The sequence below is a fragment of the Centrocercus urophasianus genome, unplaced genomic scaffold (assembly GCF_019232065.1).
Source record: "Centrocercus urophasianus isolate 14NV4802_14NV808 unplaced genomic scaffold, USGS_Curo_1.0 seq_73, whole genome shotgun sequence".
Classification (NCBI taxonomy): Eukaryota; Metazoa; Chordata; class Aves; order Galliformes; family Phasianidae; genus Centrocercus; species Centrocercus urophasianus.
Genome location: NW_024885344.1, coordinates 2,833,221 through 2,860,424, shown reverse-complemented (window position 1 = coordinate 2,860,424; position 27,204 = coordinate 2,833,221). Strand labels below are relative to the sequence as shown.

General features: G+C 40.6%; 1 protein-coding gene and 1 long non-coding RNA gene across 10 annotated transcripts in view; one reads left to right on the top strand and one right to left on the bottom strand.

Moving 5' to 3' along the window:
- LARGE1 (LARGE xylosyl- and glucuronyltransferase 1) overlaps positions 1-8,483 on the bottom strand; it is a 279,742-nt gene extending 271,259 nt beyond the window's left edge. Inside the window, exons 1-2 of one of the 3 annotated variants that reach the window (XM_042837889.1) lie at positions 8,158-8,483; positions 6,619-6,705 (exon numbers count right to left, since the gene is read on the bottom strand). The gene's annotated coding sequence lies outside the window, so the exon portion shown is untranslated. Of the gene's footprint in view, positions 1-6,618; positions 6,706-7,391; positions 7,436-8,157 lie in introns of those variants that run through there. The other 2 variants (XM_042837887.1, XM_042837888.1) reach the window with 2 other exon arrangements.
- A 588-nt stretch (positions 8,484-9,071) lies between these two features.
- LOC122170862 lies at positions 9,072-25,419 on the top strand. Of its 7 annotated transcripts, none has more exons than XR_006171861.1 (4): positions 9,072-9,155; positions 9,499-13,549; positions 24,808-24,854; positions 25,120-25,419. It is a non-coding gene; the product is annotated as an uncharacterized LOC122170862 (long non-coding RNA). The 7 variants fall into 7 exon arrangements; XR_006171864.1 differs by having other exon boundaries at positions 9,102-9,155; positions 12,134-13,549; XR_006171862.1 differs by lacking the exon at positions 9,072-9,155 and adding an exon at positions 9,234-9,435 and having other exon boundaries at positions 12,134-13,549.
- Positions 25,420-27,204: the final 1,785 nt, after the last annotated feature.

The window sequence follows — 27,204 nt, the reverse complement described above, 5'->3', positions numbered from 1 at the left end:
AAATACATGGCGATCTGCCTGAGGATTGATGATGAGTCAGCTAAGAGTTCATGGATAAGGAAAAAAGAGCAGACCAGTACAGGTGACACTGCAGTGGGTACCTGATACGGGCCACCTGACCAGAAAGCACGAGCAGACCTTCAGAGATCTCTTCCAACCCTCAGCCTCTCAGCGTTCTCTAAAAACACTGCTGTGTCAGAGAAGTTCCAGCCATGCACCAGTGCTCAGGCTGGTAGAAAGGAACAGTATATTTCACTAAGTACCCTTAACGTACACAGAGTTGTTGTATTTGTGCTTCACCCAGAACAAATGGAGACCAAGCCTCTAGGTGTGCTCATAATATTAATAAATAACCGCTTTCTATCCTACATTCATAATTTCACTACTTCAACCAAAAAAAGGTCAAGATGCTTTCTCAAATGCCCCATACAAGGCCATAAAAAGATATGAAAGCGTGTATGATAAAGAAATGGGGAAAAAAAATGAAATCATCAACCTTCTTCAACATATTAACCTCCAACGCAGAAGAAAGCTGCAAAGGAAGAAAATGCAACAAGACAGAAGATACACTGCACAATTATTTCAGAGAACTCCTGATACTAACTACAGTTCTAGAAATCTTTACTACTGACATAGGACACATTTTTCAATCTGACAGTGGGATACACACCATACAAGCATGCAAGTAGCCTTCTGCTGAGACAGATGCTGTGCCTGCCCTTGCTTATCAGTGCTCAAAAACAACCTAAAACCAATATAAAACTTCACCAGTAGAAGCACGGTACTTTTTACCCAGTTAGCATCTATCAATAAATCAGCGCAGATTTTGGCCTCTTTAATGTTCATTTATGATGACTTCTGCTACATTTGCTGGCTCAATGGTCTGTGGCGGTTTCACTCTCCAAGTTTCTTAGCACCATCCATCCATAGATAAAACTCTATATACTTAAAGAACATTAATCTACAAGCTCTGAAGACCAAGATATTGCTGTTTACTCCTACAAGCATTCTCCCATTTCCTTCTCCTTTAAGCATACTATTTTCTGCTTTGGAGAAGAAAAACATTCCTGTCTTTCCTTGGTCACAGCACTGCCTCTAAATCAACAGAGAGCATCTGTAATCTCTACTAGGCGAGCTTCATTTATCCAGTTCAATAACTTATAATTATTAGTCATTTTTTGAAGATGTACATATGCACATGTACATTTAAAAATACTATATGCTGACTATCAGAGACCATTTTATCATCTAAGGCACAAATATATTAAGCAATAATTTTTTGCTAAAGACACAGGTGTTTTTACATGCTCAAAGCACAAGCCAGTGACTCAGGAAACCAGTGATCTGCTCTTTGCTTTTTGACTGACCACCTGGGGAACTCTGCTCAAATCACTTTACCTGCTGAGCATCATTTTAAGTTTCTGCATTGTCCTCTGCCTTGTCCTAAACTGCATTGTAAAGCATTCAAGAACCCATGAATTTATTTCCACGTGATGCCTAAGACTGGAAAATCAGCAAAGTTATACTGCAAAGGAAAACTTCTGTCATCACATTCAGTTTTTCACATACCAGTGGCACAAAGTTACTACTTCGTTCATCCTAATGAGGAAAAAAAAATATATATATATATATATATATATATATATATATTCACCAACTGCACACAGTTCCATTGTTATTGTAACATAAATCAGGACCTAAGCTTACTGGACAGTACTTCAGGTCTTCCTCCTATATGATGCAGGTTCACGTACACGTACCTTCACGTACCTCAGATGACACTCGTGAGCACTGGCATGACAGCAGAGGACAATGGCAGTATAAAGAAGTTGAGATTCTACAACCAACTGACCCAGCAAGGCAAAAACTGCAAGGCTCTGGATACCAGCAGTAAAGATGTAAATTCCCAGATCGATAACTGCACAGAAAAGAAGTAACAGTACACAGTTCCCCACCATATAAACCAGGTGCAAAATGACCTGATTTTGGCCACACATCAGTCATTCCTAATGGAATGCATTCATATGAGAAGGAAATGTCAGCATTGCAGGTCCTTCGTCACCATACTTTAAACAATGGGTCTGAATGACACAAAGCTACTATTTTAACCTACCAGCCCAAAGATGCACTAAGCTTGTAGTAAGAACAAGGGAAAGGGCAAAAAGACCACAGTATTCATAATGAAATGCAGCCAGTTAACTTTCTTTTTCACATTGGAGGTCCGAAAGCAGCCATGGAATCATGCGAACCTATCCTAGACCAAGCATACACACTGCTTCTTTATTCAAGCTTTAACCGAAAGATAATTGCTGGATGCCCAGTTTAGGACAGTTGTATCTGAAACGTCCTCCATTTGCACATTTGATTTTCTCTTGCCAAGGTAATGGTTCATACCGCACTACAGTGGTCTCAAATCTGTCATAGGATAAATGCCATCAAATACAAAGTTCTCCCTTTCTTGCCTGTCACCAACTGATTTGTTTTAGCCCCTCCTGGGTCCCAAATTGTTATAGACTCAGTATCAGTACCAATTTATTTATTATTTTTTTAATCCCTCCTTTCTCCATTTGCAGCATTCTGTGTTTTGTCAAGATTCATCCTAATGAAGACAAGCATGCTTCTACCACTTTGCTGCTTTCTGAAAGCTAATGTCAGTCAGTATGGGAAAGCACTGCAACTTTCCAGGCAACTACAAGTGCTTATGGCATCATCACCTACTGATTTCTACTACTTGGAAATCATGGAAGATAAAGATTTCTCATGAATGCAGTTTATGATAAAAAGCTCACAAAGACCAAGGATAAGGACATAAACAGTAAAATATTCTAATAATGACAACAGGAAAAAAATCCACCTTCACAGGAGTCTCCAGCCTTCAGTGTTCCAGTTCTCTACTTTAATAGAGCAGCATCTTGTTGCATCACACTTAATAATGAATCCAAAACACAATTTAATCCTTTTAAAGATGCAGTAACCAACTTTATCTGAAGAATTCTCAAGCTTGGTAGCCAATATTTTATCTTAGAAGTCTTGCCTAAAATGAATGATAACCTCCCTGTGCTTAAATCGGAGTCATATTCTAGAACCAGTCTCGGGACTGAAAAAATGAGACTACAGAAACAATTCAACTTCTGCTTGGAGGGATAACGTCAGTTCATTTTCTACAAGAAATAGGAAGCCTAAGACTCCCTTCTGTTTGAAAGCAAACGAAAGCTAAGATTCTTAAGAGCAACACGATCTAAAGAACATATTTGAGGTTTTTAGTAATACTAGATGACTGGTTTTAATTTCCTATTTCTATCCAGTGGCATACATCTTTCCAGTACCTTTGGTCTGAAAAAAAACACTGAATAAAAAAAAATATCATAAACTGAAGTTCAGTAACTTCTGAACATAGAATTCCATTTGCAGTATTGACCAGTAGCAGCAGCATTAGCTGAAGTCAGAATGGAAAACTGTCTCCAAAGAAATTCATTACTGAGGCTACTGAGGTTTAAGGGCACAGCAGTGAATCAGAAAGAAGAGAAAACTGAAAACTAACGTGGGGGAGCCGAGTTGAAAGGCCTGAATATGAATTGGAAACTCCACCTCATCCAAACAGTTCACAATTCTTCTAATTCCACCCATTCATCACCCAGTAATACTTTCTATTCTAGGGTGAGAAGTATTTCTTTCTCCAAATAGACATAAATTCCTAAGTCCCTAAATAAGTACAAAAGTCTATCTAGAAATTTCTAAGTAAACTAAGAGTTTACTTTTCTAATTCCACAGTTGCTGTTCCTCACTTCTCTGCCCCTTCTGTTCTCTTCCTCGCTCATCTTTCTAAAACAAGAACCTTCATTCTACTCATTTGCATTTAAATTTAAATAAAGATTCCAAAGTAACATAATTCTATGGTTTTCTCCAGCTCACTAAGTCTTAGCTGTCAAATATTTTTCAGCATGCATCAGGCCTGGGTTACTACCTGCAACACCACTCTTCCATTCCCTGAAATTGATACAGTAACAAAAACAATTCAAGGAACAACAGTCCAAAAGGTCTTGTAGAGTTGTGGCACCTATCTCCTTACAGTGCTGGTCGAGAGATGGGAAGTAAAATGACAGAGAACTCCTTAACAGTTATTTCTTATTATTATTATTATTTTCCAAGCATATCTACCTTACACAGAAGTTGGCAAGACAGACTGCACTCTTCCTGCACTCAGATTTTCAGCTTCCACCAGGCTACGTGATTAGGTCTGGATTTTTCCTATTGCACTAAACAGACATTGCTGTAGCTCCTCTTGTCAATTTAAAGTGCAGCTTCTACCCAGTTAACTCAATTGCTGTGGAAATAGCACCTACGTTCTAGAAAGAACAGTTATTTGGAAATTAATTTAAGTAGTGTTAGATCAGATACGGTCAGGTCTGCAAATTAAAACAGGTAAAGGAACTATTTTACACTGTTTGCTTCTAATTCTGACACAGATGGCACTTACACAAGGATTCCAGACTTGGCAGTTCTGCTTCAAAGTCATTGCCAAAGCCAGGATAATCCCTTCCATCAAATTTCTCTTTGATTTCTGAGCCACCAAGTTCCCTGTAAAATATACTTTGCTAACTGTTACTCTCCTTTCACAACCATGCATTGAATGAGCTTTGACAGCAGATGACAGACTTCCAAATGCTAAGCCAAGTCTTGCCAAAAGGAGTCATGAACTCCTATGAAGTACAATGCTCATTTCTTAGCCCTTATCCCCAGGTAGGAGTGGGAAGGGACACAAGGAGAATCTGAAGACTTAAAAAAAAAAAAAAAGCAATCAAATGGAAAAAGCAAAAAAGAATAAAATTTCTATCCCTGGTGGTAGTTCAGACTCTCCAGCTCATAAATTACACCAAGTGGGAAACAACAAGAAAGTGACTGATTTTTAAAGCTAGCATTCATCACAAAAAATAAAAAAAGATGGGTCAAAATCAGACTATTAACAGGGTAAAAGTACTGCATGTGTTTCTGAATGTATGTGCAAGACTAGCGTTCAGAAAGTTCTTGAGCCAACAGAATTAGGAAAATAACATAACTGTGTAGATAAACTCATATATGACCAAATGTAAATCTGCATTGGCCATTATGTCCTCATCTCAAGTACTTTGTGCTGATGTTGTCAGCACACATAGGTGAAAGGAAAAAGCAGACACAGCAAATCTCATATCCTTATAATGTCTACTTTTAAATTAATTCTAACGCAGTTCATGAAAGGTCTTTAATCAAAGCCAGCAAGGGCTCAGTAACACAGGCCTTCACACAAACCCAGGTGCCTGGGCAGAAAGGAGGAGGTCCATATGCCATACTGGATCCAGACAAACAACTCCCATCAGAGTTCACATGTGGATTGAGATCAGCACAGGCAACCAAGAATTTGCAGTCAGGTGTAATATGATGGAAAGCACAGCAATGACAGCAAAGTCCCAGACTGCAGCAAGTGAGGATTGGCTCAAGTGCAACAACTGTGGGCACAGAAATAAAGGAAAGAAGCTGCTTACCCTTGGAAGGTCTCAGGTAAACAGGGATCTCCAATAAGATACCCTCACCTCCACTGCCAACCCTTAAATGAGGTCTGGGAAGGGATGGATCCTGGCCTCACACATTCCAGTCACTCAGGTGCATTGCATGCAGCTGAGCTCCCCTGGGTTGGCCCTGCCTTCCCACCAGGTGCTCAATCACTGTTTCGGGCCATGACTTAGCATTTCTGCTACATCACATTATAGATTAGCCTTCAGTTTAAAATCATCTGGCAAAATAGCTTGGATTTTTTTGTGCGTGTTTAGGATTACTCCTTGCAAGGCAGACACATACACAAAAATCAGAGAACGAGAGGGCAGTATATTCCATTAAGGGTCTACTGACAACCAATCATTTAGTCCAGCTAAAACTAAGGAAATAAACATTTCAGCAAGAAATAGTCAAACAAAAAAATACTTTGGACTTTCGTTCCTTTAAAACCATATTAAAGAACACTTCCATTTAGCAATAGAGGTATACATGAGAAATGCCAAGTCTAGCAAGTTCCTAACATAATTCATTCAGGAGAAATATTGCTTTTGCTAACATTAAGACCTACACTCTGAAATTTTAGCAGATCAAGACTGTGACAGATGTCAATGTTGTCACACGACAAACAATTATTCACAACTGCTGTGCAGTTTGGCTTTTTGAGGGACTGTGCTTTAGAATTACAGCAGACTGAATAGCTGGCATACAGAATCCAACACATCCGTGAGTAATAGTATTTTGAGTGCTCCTTTAAAGAAAAACTCAGTGCAATTTTCTCCAGACCTGAAAGAAAACCCTTATATTTTCACAACAGTTGAATGCTAAAGAAAAAGTTTAAATTAATATATCTAATACTAAAAAGTGAATCTTGCTACATACTGCCATGCAAATACATCCAAGCTTCCTTACCAGCAACTGAAAAGAGCATGCACTTTAAACAGAAAAGAAGCAATACAGAATATAAGACAAAAACTGCAGGAATTAAACATCAATGGGATGAAGAAAAGGAATCCGGTACCACAGTGGGCAATTAAAGAAAAGGGGGAAAAAAAAGAAAAAAAAAGGAAAGAAGAAACACAAAGAACCTACCAGTCCAGTTATCCATCAGAGACTCTGCTGATCCTGCAGCTTCTACATGACTTGCAGCCTTGCTGATCAGGAGCTGTTACAGGACACCTAAGCAATAGGAATTTCACATTTCAAACTTGTAATATTTACCAGAAACTTGCATTTCTCAAGAAGCCCAAGGAAACCTGTTCCACCTTGGTCATCTCTCCATTTGAAACAACGAAACAAAAACTGCAACAGAGACAGAAAGTTTGTGGGGGTATTTTTTTCTTGTTTAGTTCTTCTAAGTAAACCTGCCTTTGATAACTTATCTTTGCTTGCAGCAGGGAATGCAGAACAAAGCGAAATGATTTTGTTGAAGTATTCTCTCTTGCTCTAAACTCATCCTTCACATTTACACGTATGATTTTTCCTTTAAGCTTACAGCCTAATGATGAAGCAACAGAAGGCAAGAAGTCTTCACTTCATAGGTGTTATTACATTGGTGTATTTTCACATTGGTGGGAACAAAACCCACACTAACTAGTCCCCCTAGCGTACCTTTGCAGTAGGAGTCAAAAGAATATGTAGCAAATCACTTCCCTGCCTTTTCATGTGAAGTAAAAAGCTCACCTTTTTTTTTTTTAATTATTATTATTTGCTGGAAAGACAGCCACTTACAGAACTGCAGGGAAATTAGGCAACCTTTCAATTCATTTTTCTCATTTCTCTGCTGCTTCTGAGCAAGTAAAATAATGCTATACAAAGAAAATTACTCTGCATCCAGAAGATTTCATTAAATAAAACATGCTGACCTGTTGGCAATTGGCAAGTCTGGTTTTAACACAGCAGTCTGTTTAGCCCAGTGCTTTTTCTTCCTTCTATCAGTAAAACCGCATTTAAAAAAAAAGGTCCAGGACTTCGGATTCATCAGTTTTTCTATCCCGGTGCCTGTACCTCCCAGAATACATCAATGACAACCAGTGCCGTGGAAACGTTCCTGTGATTAATTTAAGAGTGCAACAAAAGTGTAACAGTTTTAGCGTACGTATAGGCTATACGTACGCTAAAAGGTTTAGATCCGGTTACCACTGCCCAGATGCCTCCCTAGGTTAATTTTTTCTTAACGCACATTGGGAAAAACTCGGCTCTATCTCCAGCAATACCCCCGCGTTCCAAGTTGAACAAAGCAGAGGACGCTGCGCTCAGGTGAGAACGCGAATCAAGACCGCTCTACAAAGAAACCGCTCGCTTTCTAAAAACAAAACGTTGCACAGCCTCTCCAAAAAGTGTTACATAAGGCTCCGCCAAACTTCAAGTCACCTCCAACCCCGGCGAGCGAGGCTTAACGATCCGAACGAAGTGACGCTCGGATACGAGGTGACAGAGCAGCCCGCCCGGACGACAGCAGCCGGGGCTGGGGAACCCTCAGAGTCCCGGAGAAACTCCGGAGGGGCGCGCAGGTGCCTCTCGCAGCCGGGACTCCCTCCCGGCACAGCTCCCGGTTCGCCCGCAGAGGGGCACTGACCGACGGCTCCTCGCCTTCCCCCGGCCCCAGCACCGACACGGCCTCGCACTCACCTCCCCCGGACGGCGGCGGGACGCCCGGCGCCTCTTCCCCGTGTTCCTTCCTTCCCCGCTCCCGGCGCGCAGCTCCAGCTCCGGTCCCGCAGCCGGGAGATGCCAGCCGGCGGTCCCCGCTCTCCGCGGGATGCGCGGAGAGAAGGACGGCAACGGGGAGTTCCTCGCTCCTCCCGGGATGCGCCGCCTCGGGCTGCCTCCTCCTCCCTTTCCTCTCTTCACGGCCTCCCCACTGTCGGGAGGTGCCGCCCGACCGTCCCGCTCGCCGTCTCCCGCCCCTTCTCCCCGCACAGGCCCCGCCGACGGCCGGCAAGACCCGGGGGCGGCGGGAGATTCCGGCCCGGCCTCCTCTCCTCTTCTCTCCCCGGGGCCTGCCGCACGATCTCCGCGGGGAGACGAGGCCCTGCCCGGCCTGAGCAGCTCCGGGAAGGTCACCGGCAGCGTGCAGCCGGGCGCGGAGCGGCTCCCCCCGGCCCCGCTTTTACAGCCGCCGGCCCAGCCTCAGCCTCAGCGGCCGCTGGGTGCCGCGCTCCGCCCGGGCTCGCTCCGTGCCGCTGCCCGGTGCCGCCTCCGGCTCGGAGTGCCAGGCTGCCCCCTTCCCTTTCTTCCTTCCTTCCTTCCTTCCTTCCTTCCTTGCCTCCCGCCCCTTCCCCGCTGCCAGCTTTCCCCCGCCCGGTGCCAGGCTGCCCCCTGCGGGTCTCGCCGCCCACCGCCGGCAGCGCTCCAGCGCCGGCAGAGGGGTGCTCGCCGCCGCCGCCGCTCTGCCCCGGGCTCAGCAGCAGCTGCAGTGACTGTGTGTCTGTGTCATGTCTGTGCATGGGCGGGAGGAGGCGCGGCGCCGAGGCGGAGCCAGCCCGCTGACACGCCGCCCTGTGACAGGCAACGAGCGCCCAACCACTGGCAGCCGCGAACCGCCCGCCTTCACCGAGCGGCGCCCCCGGGCCGCTACACCTGGCCGGGAGGGGCGGAGAGGGGGAAGCCGGCTCCGCACCTCAGCGGTGAGTGGGGGGAGCGCGGCCGCGGGAGGTGCCCTGCCCGGGAGGCACCGAGCTGCCTTTAACGCTGTTCGGTATTTTTATTTATTTATTTGTTTGTTTTAATTCTCCCCGTGCGATAAACCGTGTGTGCGTTGCTGAGGGAGGTGTCTGAAGCGCTATGGGAAGCACAAGCAGGACAGAAATTCCAGCAGGGGAGCCAGTGTGAACGCAGTTTTGAAGACATTGATCCCTTCCTAGGATGGTAGAGGAAGGAAAGTAGGCACGTGCTTTGGGTACCAATGTAAGTAATCAGAAGCAGGAATAACAGGGATGCTGTTCAGTGTTTATTGCTTTCTTTTTCCAGAATTCCAGGAAGAATTCTTTTAGAACAGAACGTTGTTCTGTTGTGGATACCACAGATGCTAATTTCTCCTGTTCCATCAACTGTTTAAATGCTGTAATCAATTCTGAACTTACGTTTTGCAGTAAGTACACTCTACCAAAATACCGTGAACTCAGAAGCAGATTATTCATGGGAAGATATTGTTTGCCAGACTCGATTAAGGCTTTGGTCCATCAACCGCAGTGCTCTGCCGCCAGCCGTGCCCACTGCCCGATGCTCCAGTCAGGAGTGGTATCAGATAGTAAATCATGAAGTTGAACGTGTCACTGATATCACGTAAGCATTGCTGACTACAAATTGACATAGGATGACAACTGGGAAAGCCTTTAGGAAAAAAAAAATAAAAACAATTCATAGAATGGTTTGAGTTGAGAAGGATCTTGAATGGCCATCTGTCCCACTCCCATGTGATGAGCAGGGGCACCTACAGCAAGATCAGGGTGCTCAGAGCCCCTCCAGCCTGTCTTTGAATGTCTCCAGGGACCCAGCATCTGCTCTGGGTAACCTGTTTCAGAACCTCACTATCCTTACTGAAAAAAAACTTTATATTTAATCTAAATCTCCCCTTTTAGTTTGAGACCATTTCTCCTTGCTCTATCAATTCAGAGCAGAATGATTTTCCAGAGAAGCGATGATAACATACACATGTTGGTCTCCACAGTTTTCTTGAGGAAATTGAAGTCAGAATTGAGCTATACTGCAGTGAGTTATTCTGTCCATTCTCTTAAGAGAAGCAAAAGGATCACCTATCATGTAATAACATCTTTATCTTTTTTTGCACTCGTGAAGGTTTACAACTGCTTTAGTGACAATCACGATGAAAGAATTGCTGGGGATGTATGGGGGAGGGACCAAGACTGTATTACGGTTTCATTATTAAGAAAACCACATTGTCTACTGCCTATCACTGGGAGTTTGAGCAGATTCATATTTTTCAGTCTCATGCTGTGTCCTAGAGATTTGTGAATTGTCAGAGTCTGATCCTACTGAATGATTTCTACAGGTTCTTAAAGTTCTTGTCTTCTATTAGAACACGGAAATCTCAGCACCCACAAAAATTCTTAGGTTTTAAGAGCAGCATGGATTAATAGGATTAGCCAGCATGTCACTGTATGTCACAAATGATGGATCTTCATACTGCAACAAACTGTCTTATTTGAAATTGCTCTGCACCTGTCAGGTTGCTGTCCTACACAAAATGGAGAACAGTTGTTTGAACCCATGGCAGCATTAGTCAGACTCTGGCTGAGAGTGATTACTGCCAGGTTACAAAAGCTGATGGGTGGGGGGAGCAACTACCTATAAAGTTTTTTTTTGTTGTTTTTTTTTTGTTTTTTTTATTGTGCTTATAAGTGAGTAATCTTTTAAAATTCATCATAAAAACACTTCATTCGACTTGGTCCTTGAAGACTTGAAGGAGCAATTGCTTTGGGCATCGAGTAAACAGCTGACGCGGAAGGGTCCTTAGCCCAGGATAGCTAAACAAAACAAAACAAAAAAAAGCTGCAAACATTTACATTTCAAATTTCATTTAGCCAGAAAGAAGCTTTCTCCAGAAGCTACACAGATTCTGGAACAGGAGGTCTCCTAACGTTTTTTTAAAAAGTAAAACATGCGGTAATGCCAAGCAAATGTTTTGTAAACATGAACATGTATAAGGTTCAAAGCTTTAACAGTCACATTAATGAAAAATATACAAACCAGACTTTTTTTTTTTTTTTTTTTTTTTTTTTAATAGGAACGTGTCTATTTTGAGATTATATAAGTTTTTAAAAAAATACTGTAGGGATTATCTCTAATGTGCATTACATTAAATTATACAGCTGTAGAATTATCACACAAGAGTTTGAGCTTGTTCTTTCTTTTTCCCTTACTGGAACAAGAGATAAAGGCATAAAAGTGCATGTATTCAGACAGGTTATAGTACTTTCACAGTAGCAAAACATCACTGAGTACAGTAAGACTGTGTCTGTTCATAAGGCCTTGAAAATTTACACATTAGCTGAGTTTCTATGAGAACAAAATTATTTCCAGTATAATCATTTGATGTGAAAGGAAGGACGGGTTTTAAGGTCCATAAATATTCAAGCTAAGAGCGTACATGGAGTTCATCTCCTGTTAAGACCAATGAAGTCTTTTTTACATTCTTACAGTTGCTTCATTGTTCTAGATGAAGTCAACAAGTATGAGCTCTTTTGAGAAAGAAGACAGTGCTTTGTTCATCAAGTGACATACAAATGCTTTACTGCTTTATTAGTGCATTACTTGCTAGCTTCAATAGTGGCTAAAATATTCTTGAAAACTACAAAGGTGTCTCTGCCCAAATTCCTCCACAGGCACTCCTTTGATTAATGGGCATTTTAAATACATGGTAAGACTGGTGCTGCTGTGTCACACTCAAGATTTTGGACATGCATGGACAAAAGAAAGTTATCCATGAGCTGCTTTTGTGTGGAGTTAGTGGAATAGCTACTTTTGCATAGAAGTTAGGATATTCTCACAGGGAACCAGAGGCTGGCTGGACTGTGTTAACTGATGCACTTCAACGCAGAAGATTAGGACTCTTTGTTCATAAATCTTCATTTTTGACTTCTAGATGTGAAACTGCATGATTGTTAATGATATCAGTACAAAGAGCAAGACTAGAAGTCTGAAGCAAGTCCCAGTCTGTGAGATTCTTCTTATCATCTGCCGCTACAATGAGCACAGGGCTACTGAAGGACCAACTGCCCAACATCTCTTGTAGTAGGAAAGGTATTTTAGACAGGAAATGACAGAGATATAATCTTCATAAAAACAAGTGTCTAGTTCTTGAGTGTAAAATGGAAACTCCATTACATACGCTCTCCCTTATGGACACTAAATTAAATTTTAATTGAGAATTTCCTGTGCACGTAACAAAAAAAAAATGAAAAAGAAAACAAAAAAAAAAAAACACTGCACAAAAAAAACCAAACCAACCCAGCCCTTGTGGCTATAACAACTGGGGAAAAAAACAAGACCCTCTAAAAATTCATGCCTTTAAGTGAATAGAAACCATCATGAAAACGTAAAACATTTAGAATTCAGAGGAAAATAAATTATTAAACGGAAATGTTTGTCTTCTATGCCAAAGTCAATTTCTGACAATAAACTGAATATTTTGTGATAAATCATGTTGAATTTCATACACATTTCTCCTGGAATTCAGTTGTGCCTCTGACCCAAAAAGGAAAATGTAAACATCTCTACTGGCATCTTAGGTAAGTGTACGATGCTACAATCTAAGAAAAGATGAAAGAGAGGGGTATTTTTCTCTACTTGTTATCTTTGTACCGGAGAAAAGTGTTTATAGATTTTCTGTTTTATTGTTGCTGCCAGTTACTAATTTCCCTTTGTTATGACTTAGTTAAGTGGAGAATAGTTGTTTTTTTGGTTGTTTGTTTTTAATCTGTTTTGTTTTTAAAGGAAGGAGTAGTGCTTTTAAAACCATAACAAATAGTGGTAAGAAGTAGAAGAGTAAGTATGCACAACTTTAATTTTTTGAAGTTAATCTAATTTGGCATTATTTTTTTTAAGTTGAGATCTACCAAGATGGTCAAGTCAGTTCTACATTGCTACTTATTGATGACTTTTTTGCTAATCTGTCACATACAACTCAGAAAATAATTTGTTTTTTACTCCATAAAGTTTACACCAGTGTTTCCAGTGGTCTCAGTAACTCAGTAAGTATCCTATAAAATGAGTAACAAGTGCCGTGTTTGAAATGATATGCTTTTGGTTCGTGGGTGTTTTTTTTTTTTTTTTTTTGAGATTGTTTTGTTTCTGATGTAGTCTTCATTATATGCTACTCGCAGTGAAGTTCTGGATAATATACGATAGCATAATTTGTCTGTATTAACATGTATCCTTCCATTTACAGAAGCTTCTAGTTAAAAAAAAAAAAGTGACACTGGACAAACTTTAAGTATCTTTAAATTTGCTTAGCCGGGAAAATGAAATTGACCCTGATACTCTTACAGCCTAAATCAAGGTATGTTGAAGTAAGTAATGCAACTGCAGTGATTCCTATGGTATTCAATGTAGACTATCCTTTGTGTCCCAATCTGTGTTATGGGAAAATGTGTATACACATATATTATACATACACTTTGTGAAGCTTCTTTTCTGTAATTATTTCTATTTGCTTCACCTCAGTCCCAAACAAATAAGGGATATATTGTTTATCTCTTGTTATACAGTCTGTTTTCTTTTGTTACACGTCTCCATTTATTCCCCCATCATATGAATGTTAAATGAGATTATGACAAGCCTCAACTAAATTGTAAACCTATATAATTAATATCTGCTATCTTTTCTAGAAGAATTAAAGTGCACAATGTATTGTTCCTTTAGTCTTTGCCTTATGCATTTAGATTTTAATTCACCTAAGGAAACCTTTTACTTCTGAGGTAAAAATGAGGATCAAAACAAGACCTTTTGTTTCCATTAGAAGCACTTAATGGTCTTCTTGTTTTCAGAAGGTCTAATTGTTTTCAGAATAGCTTCATTAACTTCTGAAAGTGTTACCAAGACAGGCGTCCCCAGAGCCAGGATGCTAATTAGAAGGAAAACTGGCCGTAGAGTAGTTGAAGAATGGTGTCTTCTTTAAAAGAGCAAGAAGGCTCATTCAATCATTGACAGAATGTTTCTGCCAAGAAGTAGGAATAACTGCCAGTGATACAAACTCAGAGAATACCTGTGACAAATGACTTATTCCCACAGTCAAATGACTTCTTCAGACAACCAACAACAGGAAGCTCTCAGACGATTAAGTGAATAGTGCTGAGATGTTCGTCAACTTCAGTGCAGTCCAAGTAGTGTCTTTTGTGGCCAACTTTATCTGTCAGCTTCAACATTCCTAATTCAGTAGGTTAGGCATGTTTGGAGGGTGCTTTAATTGCTTTCTTAGATGACAGAATGGCAGTAGCAGCACATTTGGTCTTCATCACATTCACACTCATTTTATATTGAAGCTCTTTTATGTCCAGCCAAAAAAAAAACCAACCAAAAACCAATAAACTTATGCAGAACTGAAGAATAAGCAGATATAAAATGTAAACATGATAATTGATAACAACATACATCTTAAATCTGTGTAAAAATACCTGAGTTAAAAACAGTGACAGTGACAGTGAGCTGCACTGAGCTCTCTGTAGCCAAGACTGTCAATTCTAAAGGAAGTTTCTGTGTTCTTGCTGTCATTTGATAAGTTGTGAACTATGATCTGGGCTTGCTACATTGGCAAGAGAATAGGGAAAGTCACCTCATCTCAATAGTAAAACTGTCAGTAGTAAAAGGGTAATTCTCAGTCTCTCCAGTAGTTACAGGGAAGCTGATACTAAGGTCAAACAGCAAGACAAAAGACCAATACTAGTGCCAATGAACATGTCAACATTAAGGACTGTTTTTTCAGAGGAGTACTTTAACACTTCAATATTCTGTGATTCAAACAGTATCTGGACACAGTAGAGGTTTTTTCATTAATTCTTAGATAAAACTAAAGCTGTTAGACATTTTAGAGGCCACCCTGACAAGGCTGGACCCAGAAAAAGGATAGTCCTTCGAAGTCTGAAGATGACATTGAAGGAACTCAGCAACAGATACAAAAAGTCCCTACCAATTCAATAGGCATTATACACCCTCTGTGTGTACTTGCTCCTGAGCTTGGCAACCACACAAGTCTAGGCATTGCTGCTTACTCTAAGATTACAGTCTGTATCAGATTGCGTACTGAAGAAAAGAATAAGCTTTTGCCATCATGATGGCATCAGAACTGACAACTCCTGCAGTACTTACAAAGTAAAGACCAGATAATGCAAAGTTTCCAGTGAAATCAACATGCATTTAAATCAGTTAAATTAATTTAGTCTACAGAGAAGAAAAATAATTATAAATATCAGTTTTCTAACACACAAAATCACAGCAGTGCAATTGGAAATGTTACTGGCATGATGCCCTTTCCCTGTGTTGGTAGTATCTCCAAGTGTGCTGCCTTATTGTTTCTGTGCTAGATTGATATTAAAGCAACTACAGTGTAAGGGAATGACTCAAAATCTTTCCAGTACTAGGCTTGATGCCCATGGCATTTTGAAACTTTCTACCCGCCTTCTTCCACTCAGCATAACCAAAGGCAAAATAGGTGCAGCCAAAACAAGTGTTCATTAGTAGGAGGTTCTGTATTTTCCTACCTTCTCCCAAATCAAGGTGAAAAACATGTAGGCTTTATGACAAATGCAGTGTTAGCTCTACTGTGGCAATCAGTAAGTTGTACTATAGGAGAATGGCACATTTTTATCAGCTAGCTCACTGAAAGGAAGGACTGGTTGCAAGTGATACTTGTGCAGGGCAATCTCTTGAGAGGTAGATGGCTGAGGGGCAAGGTTGTCAGCAGCTGGACCCTCAAAAGTAGTTTTATATTAAAAAAATATCTGAGAATCCTGCTAGGGAACAGTGCCACCATTGTGTGGGCAAAAATAGATGGATTTTACTTATGTAAGCCCCTTAAAATCCCTGTGTGATTAATAGAAGCTTGATAAAGGGGACAGCTGCATTTGTAAAGAATCTATACTCATTAGGTGAACTCATACCTCTTGTTCTTCCTAAGCTAAGAAAGCTCATTCTCTCTTGAATTGTTACCAGGCTTTCAAAAAAGAATTTTTCTGAACTGGTTACCCCTCTGTATTTGAGCCTAGTTGGGAATGGTTACTGGAACTAACAATGGGCAATTTATTTCTTCCATGGAGAACAAAAGAGCCTCTTAGGAAACACTGATTTTCAGTTTCCTTTGCTGCACCAAGCCTAGTAAGGGTATATTTTCTATGCTAAAATGTTAACATGTTGGGCTGATTAACATCTCTTGAACAACATGATCACACAACACCATCAATAGCCCCACAGTCCCATACTTTCCAGTTCATTTTGAGGTAACATATAGGCATGTTCTGCCTTTTCTTTTGATAACCTTCCCTTTTGTAAATAAAAGTTTTAAACTCAGAAGAGAATATTTTCTGCCCCAGTACATCTGTATCAACTTCATCCCCCTCAGCAAACTGCTAACTCTACAACTATGCTCAGGCTTCTGTTAGGTGCATGCTGTTTTATCAGGGACAGAAAGATGGACTTCTTTTATAAAACAGGATGAAGTGGAAAGAGTAGATTCAGTAGGACAAGTAGTTAATATAAATTACTAAGAAATACAATGCCAAAAATATCCTGTCTCCATCAGTTTAAATTCACACCTACTCCTATCTAAGCAGGAGAAAGAAAAAATGAAATCTCCTTCAGCTTTCAAAACTTCATCCATCTCCTGAGAATCAAATCTTCGGCTGGCAGATGTCAGCAGGCAGCACCAGAGCCATACTGTATTCCTGGAGGATCCACTTTTCAACACTAGACTGCCACAGCTTGAGTGTCAGAGTCACAGACAACTCCCAGCATTACTTGAGGGCAGTTAAATTCCCTGGGGACCTTGTGTGATGTTGTCAGCCTGACTGGGTAGTAAAGCAGACCACCACTTCTGCAGGTGGGTAGAGGGTGCGCTTAATGTTTTAGTCTCTTCCTATTGCTATGCCTGTTACCAGTTATTCTTAAAAACCAACTGCTTTCCTTAGACAGACATGGGGTCCCAATGAACCGCATCAGTAGTGAATTGTCTGGGAGGGAGGACAGCATTAAGCGAACCAAATAGAAATAATGGTACTGAGTGGACTTGGAGTGGACAGTGAGCAAAGAGAAAGGAATCCAAGAGAGTTGCACCATGTAGTAAATACTGTTTAGGTGAAACCATCACAGTAGTACGCCAGGCAGGAATGTAAATGGTGGAAATGTGGGTGTAAATGTCTTCTAGGCTGTTTAAGTTAAGGCTGTTACTGTGGAAAGATGCATAGCTTTTAGTTAGAATGCATGTTGAAAACCCTGCATCATAAAAATGGAGAGCAGAATCTGAACATGCTGCATATCATGAATCCCACTGAATAGGACTCAGAGAGGAATTGACAAGGGTGTTTTAGCAGTCACTGAAAATTATCTCATGGGTTCTTTATGTAGACGTGTTTTTGTGGTATCAAGCTGCAGGAGCTTAGGAGTTTTGTAGAGCTTCTTGAAAGTGCTGTTGCTCACTAGATGTCTGAGATTCTCTTCAGCAGCACTGAAGATTCCATCCTCAGCCACAGTGAGTTACCATAGACTATACCATATGACCATACCATAGACCAGCAGCATATGGGTGCTGAGACCACAATTCTGACAAAGTTGTGCAGACATGCTCAATGCTGCGTGCTGCAAGTTGGCCCAGAGAAAACAGGAAGGCTTCTATAGGAAATATGAAGACTTTTGCAAGGGACCAGCCCCAGGTGTGGACAAAGTAGGACACAATCTAGAACAGCAGAATGACTGTGGTCCAACAGACTACTTTGTGCCTGATCTGTAGTTAACCAGATTGGCTCCTACTACTGCTGTTGTCACCAGAGTACAGACAAGATGTCTGCAGGATCTTGTCTGCAGAGTACAGACAAGATCACTGCTGGGATTGAGAGGCCTCTGCAGCAGTGTTGGATCTGGCGACATGCTACTCACCCTCATAGAAGTACTGGAGTTGATCACTACTTCACTGTATTGTCTCCAGCCCATCTCCTTCTCATTCCTTTCCCTTGGCAACAGCATCCCCAAGTCCCTCAGCTTTGAAACAGAAACACTGCATTTAGCATGTGTTGAGATTTTTGAGCCGGCTTTGCTTTGTAGCACAGGTCTTCCATATATACCAGAAATTCACACTGATTAAATACAACTGTCATGTTCAGTTCCTTAGAAGGTTTGTCAAACAAACAAACAAAGCTAGCTTTTAAAGAGAATTGATATGGTGGAAGGCAACCAAATCCAGGACAATGTAGTAACAAAATATGGTGGACATCAGATGTGCATGCACCATTTATCATAATTGGAGATTATTCGATGGTATCACTACAATTCTATGCTTACATGCCTTTAAAAAAAAAAAAAAATAAGAAAAATTGTGCTAAGTTCTTTTACCAACCAATAGTACCTAAAGGTGTTACTCTTAGTAGTTATGAACAAGAGAGGAGTGATGTTGTACAGTGCTATTCATATACCACACAACTAAACTCACCAGCTTTCTAAGAGCAACAATCAAAACAACATTCTTTCCCCCGCCCAGAGCAGACAGATCCATAAATTCTATAAACCTCACATTTACACAAAGTACAGGTCTCATTGTGTTCAGAATCGTTAGACTTGGCGAATGAGTGATGCAGAACCTCCTTACAGAATAGCTGTAATACACTGAAAGTGGAATTGAGGTACATCAGGCTCTGAATCTCTCCACTGATTTTTGACAGGAATCTGCTCTATTCCCTTATACTTACTAGATCCTTTCTTTGAAAGGAGAACTAAACAGTCGGAATTGATTATCACATTGTTGTTTCAAAGGAAACCAAAAGATGCTGTAGTTAAGAAGAAGTAATTAGGCAGACTCTACTACTTTTTGAAAACATTGCTCTGAGGAATAAGTAGTAATTCATGTGAAATACATAGTAGTGTTCTGCTCAGAGGGGGAGAAAAGAAAAGCAACCTGAGCTCTGCACTTTTGTAGCTATAAGAGTCTCTTCTAAATTTGTGATCTTTTTACATGTTTCTGGATTCCCTTGTTTTGTTAAAGCAGAAACTCACAGATGCAAGTGGAGATATCTGGACAGTAGGAGGGAGTAAAAGGTAACCAGCATGAAAAACAGCTGTGGAACACAGGCAAGATGCTGGTTTCAATGGTTTTTTTTTTTTTTTTTTTTTTTTTTTGCTTCCCCCCTCTTCTCCCTCATATGGTTTGTGTTTGTGAGGTTTGCATTCTGAAAGCCTTAGCTCCCTGTTAATGCAGATTCTCATCTAGGATTATATACATTTAAATCCTCGTACTGTTGTAAGCAATGAACATTAGCAACCATTATTTACACTGCTGTTCTATAAAAAGCAGAGGAAATGCCGAAAAGAGGATATTTTCCTTTGGCAAAAGGACACAACCTGATTAGAATATTATATAATGTTAATATTCATTTGGCATCTTTTTTGAGGCAGATCTAGAAATTCAGCACCTAAGATGATGGTGGCAACTGCATGCTGGAAAAAATGAAATTGTCTGTCTGAGAACTTTTTAATGACTTGTTCAGAACTGATTGGTAAAGGTAGCTGAGAAGGAGCACGTGGGAGGGAAAGAAGAGTGGCTGCCAACACTGCAAGAGTCCCTGTTCCTTCCCTTACAGTTACGACAGAAAGGGAATGTTGCAGCCATAAGCAGGGATAGATTGGAGGAGGACCAGGAATACTGACAGATACTCCCACCTCTGCCAGAGGCCAAGTACCCAAGCTTCATTCAAGCACTCAGAAAAGGAATTAGGCTCTACTGAAGAAGCAGCCAACTTGAAACGATTCTGTGATGGAGCTTAAGCCAGGAACCAAGGCCAGCCTCCATGTTGGCAGGGCAGTGAATCCACTGACCCAAGTGCAGCCCCCCGTAACTTGGCAGCATGAGCGAAGACAGATTCAGTGACAATCCTAGATAAGGCACGGTGAAGAAGCAGCTCCACAGTCCAGCCAGTCTAGTCAGGAGCAGAGTGCTGCAGCTTGGGGCTGCAATACAAACCTGTTTGAGCCAAAGACTGAAGCAAGCACAGATACAACATTCACATAATTCAGAGCAAAAGTAAGTTCTCAAACCTGAGCTTGAATAGCTCTGGAACATGGGAGAGAGTGGGCAGGGTCCCAGATGAGGCAGGTTTGGGCAATTAAGATCTGTTAATGTACCCAGGACTCTAAGGAGAAAAAAGAAAATGACTCTTACTTTCTGTTGTGTTGTATGTCTTTCTGCTTGCTAAGAAGAAGTAATATGAAGTATGTATTTATGGTTCATCAGAACAATAACTGCTGCCTGAGCAGCAGTCTTTTCAAAGAGAGTAGAGATTTGTAGATTAAAAAAAGGGAAAAAAAAAACGGAAAAAGAAAAAAAAGAAAAACAGCACCACTATCAAGTCAATAGGTATTGCAAAATTAAGAGCAGAGGAATGAATTAGACTTACAGAGAATTAATGAGGTTTACGGATGGGGTAAAGGAGTGGTGAATTCAGTGGAAAAAAAGGCTTGCAGAGGAAGCGTTAATGGTACGTGAGGGGCAAAAAGTGGGGGAGAGGAGTGTGGCAAGGAGAAAAGATTGCAGGATGGTGAAAAAAAGTCTGAAGTGGAAAATGAAGCAAGAGACCTATGCAAAAACAAAACAAAACACACAAAAAAACCCACAAAGAATAAAGGAGAAAGAGACAGAGGCTGTTTTGGAGAACTGAAGGAAGTCTGAAATCTGGGAAAAGATCATAGAGATGAAGGAGGGAAGACAAACTATCTTCTGAATTACAGCTTGTAGACCATCTAGTGCTCTGAATGAGTCAACAAATCTCTTCCCATCTGTGGAACCCTCGAAATATCTCTAGTTACATTTATAACCTGTCCTGTGGAAATGCATTTCACTTTCTGTATCACTCAAGAACCTCACAACCAGAAACGATAATTACTGAGCTCAATTGTCCCATCAGTAACTAACTTGAATAGGATGACCAGTGAATGTGACAAAAGGCAGTGGAACGTTAATGAGTAGAATAATTATAATCTTATAGATGGTAAATGGGAATGACATAACAGCCACGTTGGCTCCTGCTCACTCTAAGCTTGTGCATCAAAGAGGTATAGTCAGTGAGTTTCCAAATGTTACATAACAAAAGCTGAGATAAAAGGGATGAGTCTGTCTCCGATCTGATCTTCACTGTGAAAAGGGGAGGATATTTTATGAGCTATCACTCTGAGTACAAATAAATGTAGAATTTAAGAAAGAACTGATGAACTTGATTTATAAATAAAGTGTAGAAAACAATCCCTGATGTGTAAAAACTCTTTACAGCCTTCAAGGACTCTGGTCCACTTTTACAATCCAATACAGATCATGTTGCAAAGTAAATTATTACATGTTAGCTTCTGTAGCAGACCCATTAACATCAAAACAGATTGCAAAGAGATTATAAAGTGGTTAATGCACTTGTTGCGTAGCAGAGCTCTATAGAGCTGACTGTTTATCCTGGTTTCCTGTTAATTTGGCAAGAACTGAAGTTCTAGTCTTCAGCACGGGCCAAGACATGTCAAACAGGATGATCTGATGAACACTGATCAATGAGACTAATGATATCTGATTATAGGAAGTGTTCCTGCCACATTGGCACTCCCAGTTCTTCTCACAATAGACACTGAGAATGTTCTCAGCTGCTTTTGGCCCTCTCTGTACACTGTTGAAGACTTCACCAGAATTCAAATGAAAATGTCTTTATCACAACATCAGGGTCTCATCTTTTTTTGGTCACAGCTTTATTAGCAAAAATATTGTTCCAACACAGCAAAGTAACTCAGGATAAGACTTTAGGCTCAGCAGTTGCTGGCTTTCTTAGGATTTTCCCCCAAATACTCGGTCTAACAACCCATACCTGTCTCCAACAGGCAGGAGATTCTGGCAGATTCCGACCTCTACTGTGATTCTGGGGCAGTCCAACTCGAAGTTCAGATAAAGATTTTTATCTTATGAAGGTTTCACAGCTCTTTCTGTAGAATGGGATGCAGAGGAAACATCTAAATTAGATAAATGATATCGCAGAGGTTGTAATGCAAAATCAGACTAGTTAAAATTGCAGAGGGAACATTTTTCAGCAAAAGGCAGACATGCCTCCCTGAGCTTAGAGTCCTCAGTGAGAGAAAGGTAGCACTGGAACTCTGTGACTTCAAGGGCTTATGGGAAAAGAAAATGTATTTCTTGGAGAACGCAAACCAAACCAGCCGGTAGGGAGGGGTGATGGCAGATGCTGCAACTTCTGCTTTGAGGTAGGAGGGAGAACAGATGAAATAAAGGGAACGTGTTCCAATATAATAAATAGCTGGCTGGAGGAATAAAGGTTCATGAAATAAAAGCAAAGGAAAATAACACAGTGTCTCAGTGTATTGGAAGCTGGAGCTTAATGTAGAGCTACATTGTCTTTTCAAAGACAGAGACAATTTTCTCTTAATGAGAATTTTTCCCATCTCCATGGTACAGGAGTAGCAAGGCTCTGGTGTCTCACAAAGGTAAAGTTACAGCCAGACAACCCCACAGAGTGTCAGAGAAGAAAGGTTTGTAATGATGGCAGCAAGGTTTCCATAGAGGATGTCAACTTGGAAGAAAAATACTGGTCTGAAAATGCTATGTGCTGTAATTTAAGTTTCAAGCTGAGATGGATGGAAAGCTCACACTGAGAAGGAAGGATGATGGGGTTGCTACTGGACTAGCAGCTGGTAATGGATCACCACATGAAGACAGTTTTTCACTTGAGCATTAACTTCACTGTGTTTCAGTCCTGTTGATCTCACCTCTGAGTTTACATCCGTATGCCCCTAGCATCTGCTTATGCATAGTATATATTACGTTAGAAGAAAAAAGAATTGGAGAATGCTTTCTTACGAGACCAAGCTAAGCAAGATGCACGTCTGGCAGCAGCCAGCATCTTTAGTAATAGAATATTCAGACCATTGCATCTGCTTCATTCTAGGACTGGCTCCAACACTTGGTCAATCTCTGCTTTACAGAAGAGCTGACAGATATCCTATTCTAGACTACATCTTTCTCAAAAGAAGCAAAACTGAGCTTAAAAAACAAAACACTGTAGTCACAGAAGCAACAATAACTGACCTCCCTTTCTGGCAATGATGACCAGAGGGACAGCTGAGAACACACTTTACTCAGGTAGAAGCAGTAATACAGAAATTATTCATTCCCTTAGCAACTAGGACAACCTCTTCTTTAATTAGCACATCTTAGTTTGAACTTCGCTAATAAAGCCTGCCTACACTACACGCTCACCATGGTTTAGGTAATCTAGCAGTTGCCAACATACAGCAGCGTTCCACGCTTCTGCATCCTGATGTTCTCTGCACTAGCACTCCATTCACAGATCCCACATCTGCAGGCATGCTGTGGGTGGTGGTAATGAATGATACATCCATGCCGGTTTCTCACCTTGGACTCATGATCCCACATCCCACCACGAATTTCCATGGGCTGGCAGGCACAGGGTGTTGTGGAATGACTTCTGTGTGTTCTTTTGGGATTTAGAAGGTTGTTGCCTTTACCAAAGGAATGCAGTCACTGGTGTTAGTTTAGCAGGATGTGGTAGAGGTATAAAAAGGCTTCCTCACTGCCCGAGCAGCCCCTGATAGCACATCCTCCCATCTTGGCACTCTGAGCCACTCTCTTCTGGAGCCTCTTGCCCAAAAGCGTCACTGGTGACTAATGAACTTGTGTAGGAAATGACCCAGATTCAGTGACACCAGGAATTGCGGAATTCACACTTCTAGAAAATGTGTCAGATGAGTTTGTAGTACCATTGTGTGTTGTTTCTAGAAAAACAGTCCTTACAGGGGGAAAAAAAAAAAAAAAAAAAAAAAAAAAAAAGAGAGAGAGAGATAAAGGAAATCGTAAGAATAGTTAAATAAAAACTTGATCAAGGAAATTAAATGTCTGGATGAGAACACATTTTTGGACAAAACTGAGGGTTTACTAAATCATTGTTATAGTTCTAAATGTAGCTCACAGAGACCTATTGAAGCTTTGTCAGCATAGCAACTGTAGCAATAAGCTTAGAGCAGACAGTAACACTCATCTGAAATACAACATGATCAACTATTTATTCTGGGCTAAATGCTGTTCTGCCATGGGTACTGAAGAGGTAGAATTCAAAGCTAGCATGAGCATGCCTGTATGAAATGCTGCCACTCCAGTGGAATAAATCAAGGTCTTAGAGATTAAGACTCGCTACATAGTGAAGCATGAGAGAAACAGTGCATTCAAAAAGGAGTTAATGGGTTATTTAATAACAAGATGAATTATGGAATACAAACTCTTCATCTTTTTGTTTTAATTAATTAACCCTGGGGATTAAGTAAAGAACTCGAGATCACATGTTCAGAAAGCCTGCTCAGCAGAAAAAATGGATTAAGCTGTTATTTCTTGTGGGACATGTTCAGTATACTTCTACCTGCAGTTTATGTAAAAGGGTATGTTAAGAGGTGTCTTAATTACAAGATGTACAAGTTAGAAATGTCAAAGGGGAGTATTTCACAATTAAAAAAAGGTGATTTATGCAGTCTTTTTTTTTCTTTTTTTTTTCTTTTTTTTTTTTCTAGTGTTAAAGAATAAAGAACTGAAAGAGGGAGCTGCTGCATCCTCAAAGGTGAGAGCTATCTTTTTGAGATACTAGCAAGCCCTTGCAAAAGTAGTTTATGGAAAAAAAAAAAAAAAAAATATATATATATATATATATATATATAAAAAAAGAAAGCATGCCAGAATCAGTAAATACACAGTACATTGTACAGTGTCATACGTACATGACCCAGGACCTCCAGAGCTTCCTGCCAACATCAGCTGTTCTGTGATTCTGTGGCTCTGCTAACAGTAGCAACTAGGTGCTTGTTTTCTGTGTTTGAAAATTTCAGGCTTTTAATGGATCATTGCCCCCCCTCAGAATCAAAGACACAGAGAAGTGCTGTGATCAAAGACGTACATCATGTGTCTGAAATGGAATCCAGGAAATGCGAATTCAACTGGCACAAAGGACTGTCACCTCTTTGCTCTGGTTATGTGCATCTCTAAATTAGCTGTTAGATAATTTTGCCACTTTGCTGAACTTTTGCCCATTGTGCACTGAAGGCATTTATTCTTCCTTGTCCAGGAAGAAAGGCTTAAGTAGTAGTTACAAAGATAAAAGAGAGAATAAAGCTCCCATGCTAATCTTATGTTTTGTGTGTTTTCTTATTAGACTATAAAAGTGATGTTCCCAAAGGTGTGGAGTCAGGGATATTTTAAAACTGCTGATGAGCATCATTCCATTGCTAACTTAAGTAGATTTACCCAATGCAAAAGGCAGTTTGTTCTATTACAAAATCAATTCCTACTGCATAGAGGCATAACAGGAAGGTGTAACATCAACTGCATCAACTACTGTAATAGTGAAGTTGGTCTCCTGGTTTTCTCTTGTAAAGTTTTTGGAGATCTACTTATGAAAAATGCAGCAGAGGCAGGTAATGTACTGTTTTTCCATAGTTCAATTGCTTCTGTCTGTGCTGGCAGATACTCCCCTCAGCCCATTAAAATATGAGATTGAAAGGATGCTATCAATTCAGAATACTTCTCCTTTAGCTGCGATCGTAATAACACCTCGGAACACACACAATAAAATGGCTTTCCAAATGAAATCTGACATTCTTGAGCACTGCCGTTTGTTTTCATGCACCAGTCCCCCAGCCTGACAGTTCCTGATGAACTCCTGCCCCAGGAGTCAAAAACAAGTAAGTGTTTTGGATTAAAAATACTTTTAAAACAGTAAACTTGGGCATGAGGGCTCCTGTCAGCAACTTGCTTTTGCACATAAACAGTGAATGGGATAAAATACATAACTTCCTTTTTTTTTTTTTCTTTGTATTATCATTGCTTTTTCCTGGACAGTGGGCAGAACTAAAGCTGATTGTTTGTGTGTTGGTTCTCTCTTGCTCGCATTTTATATGGGTTTTCCATTAGTTTAAATGGCCGGAGTCTGTCTGCTGGAGAAAGAACACTGTGAGTTCTGATTTGCCATTATGATAAAACACTTTGTAGTGATAATGTATAGCACATGGAAAACTTCCGTGAAGTAACGTTAAAAAATATGTCAATGCTTGAATTTTTTGGATGCGTTTAGCACCCATTCCTGAAATGCGTTCTTTTAAGTGGCAGGCTAACCAAAGACCACAACTTTTGCCATAAGCCTCAGTAGCCCAAGTGGAAGCAGAAATCCCACTAATCTAGTTTTACCCACAGCATGGTGTAATGTGAGCCCCTCTGTTTCACACAGTCAAGACACATTTGGCCAGTCAAGGAGATTGGCAGGTTCACCATCCTTAATAGCTTTATAATTGGATTTTTTTTTTTTTTTTTTGCCAGTTTGTGTGCATTTATCAGCAATGTCTACATCAAAAGAAGTCAAGCAGAGCTTCCCCAAGCTCACCACTGCCTTTTCCACAATTCAGATCACTCCTTTAAACATTATAAGGCTGTCATTTTTCTCTATGGCATCTGTGGATTAGGGTAACATTTACTTCAGATGAAATGTATTTCCATAAGACTGATGGAGGGCCCTTATAGTCTTTCTTGCCTTTGGGAGCAAGGCAAGAGGAAATGCCAAGGGCAGGCCTCTTTCAGATTCACAGTCTTGTTTCTTTTTGATCCAGTGTGTTTTTCTATTTTATTCTTCCTTTAAGCAATGAATTGAGCTCCTGCAGCAGAGGAAGTATTGTTGACTTATAGAGTACATGCATAGTGGAAAGGTTACTTCAACCAGAAAAAAATAAAAAAAGGAAAAAAAAAAAGAAAGAGAAATAAAGAAAATGTTCCCCAAATTATGTATGTTGATCTGAAAAAGGAAGCTCTTCTTCTCATAAACAGCTGTGTCAAATGAGGGCTCCTCCACAGCACTCTGGCAGTCGTTTTGGATGAGTTCTGCTATTGTTTTTAACAGTAAAATGAGCACCATGGTCATACTCAAG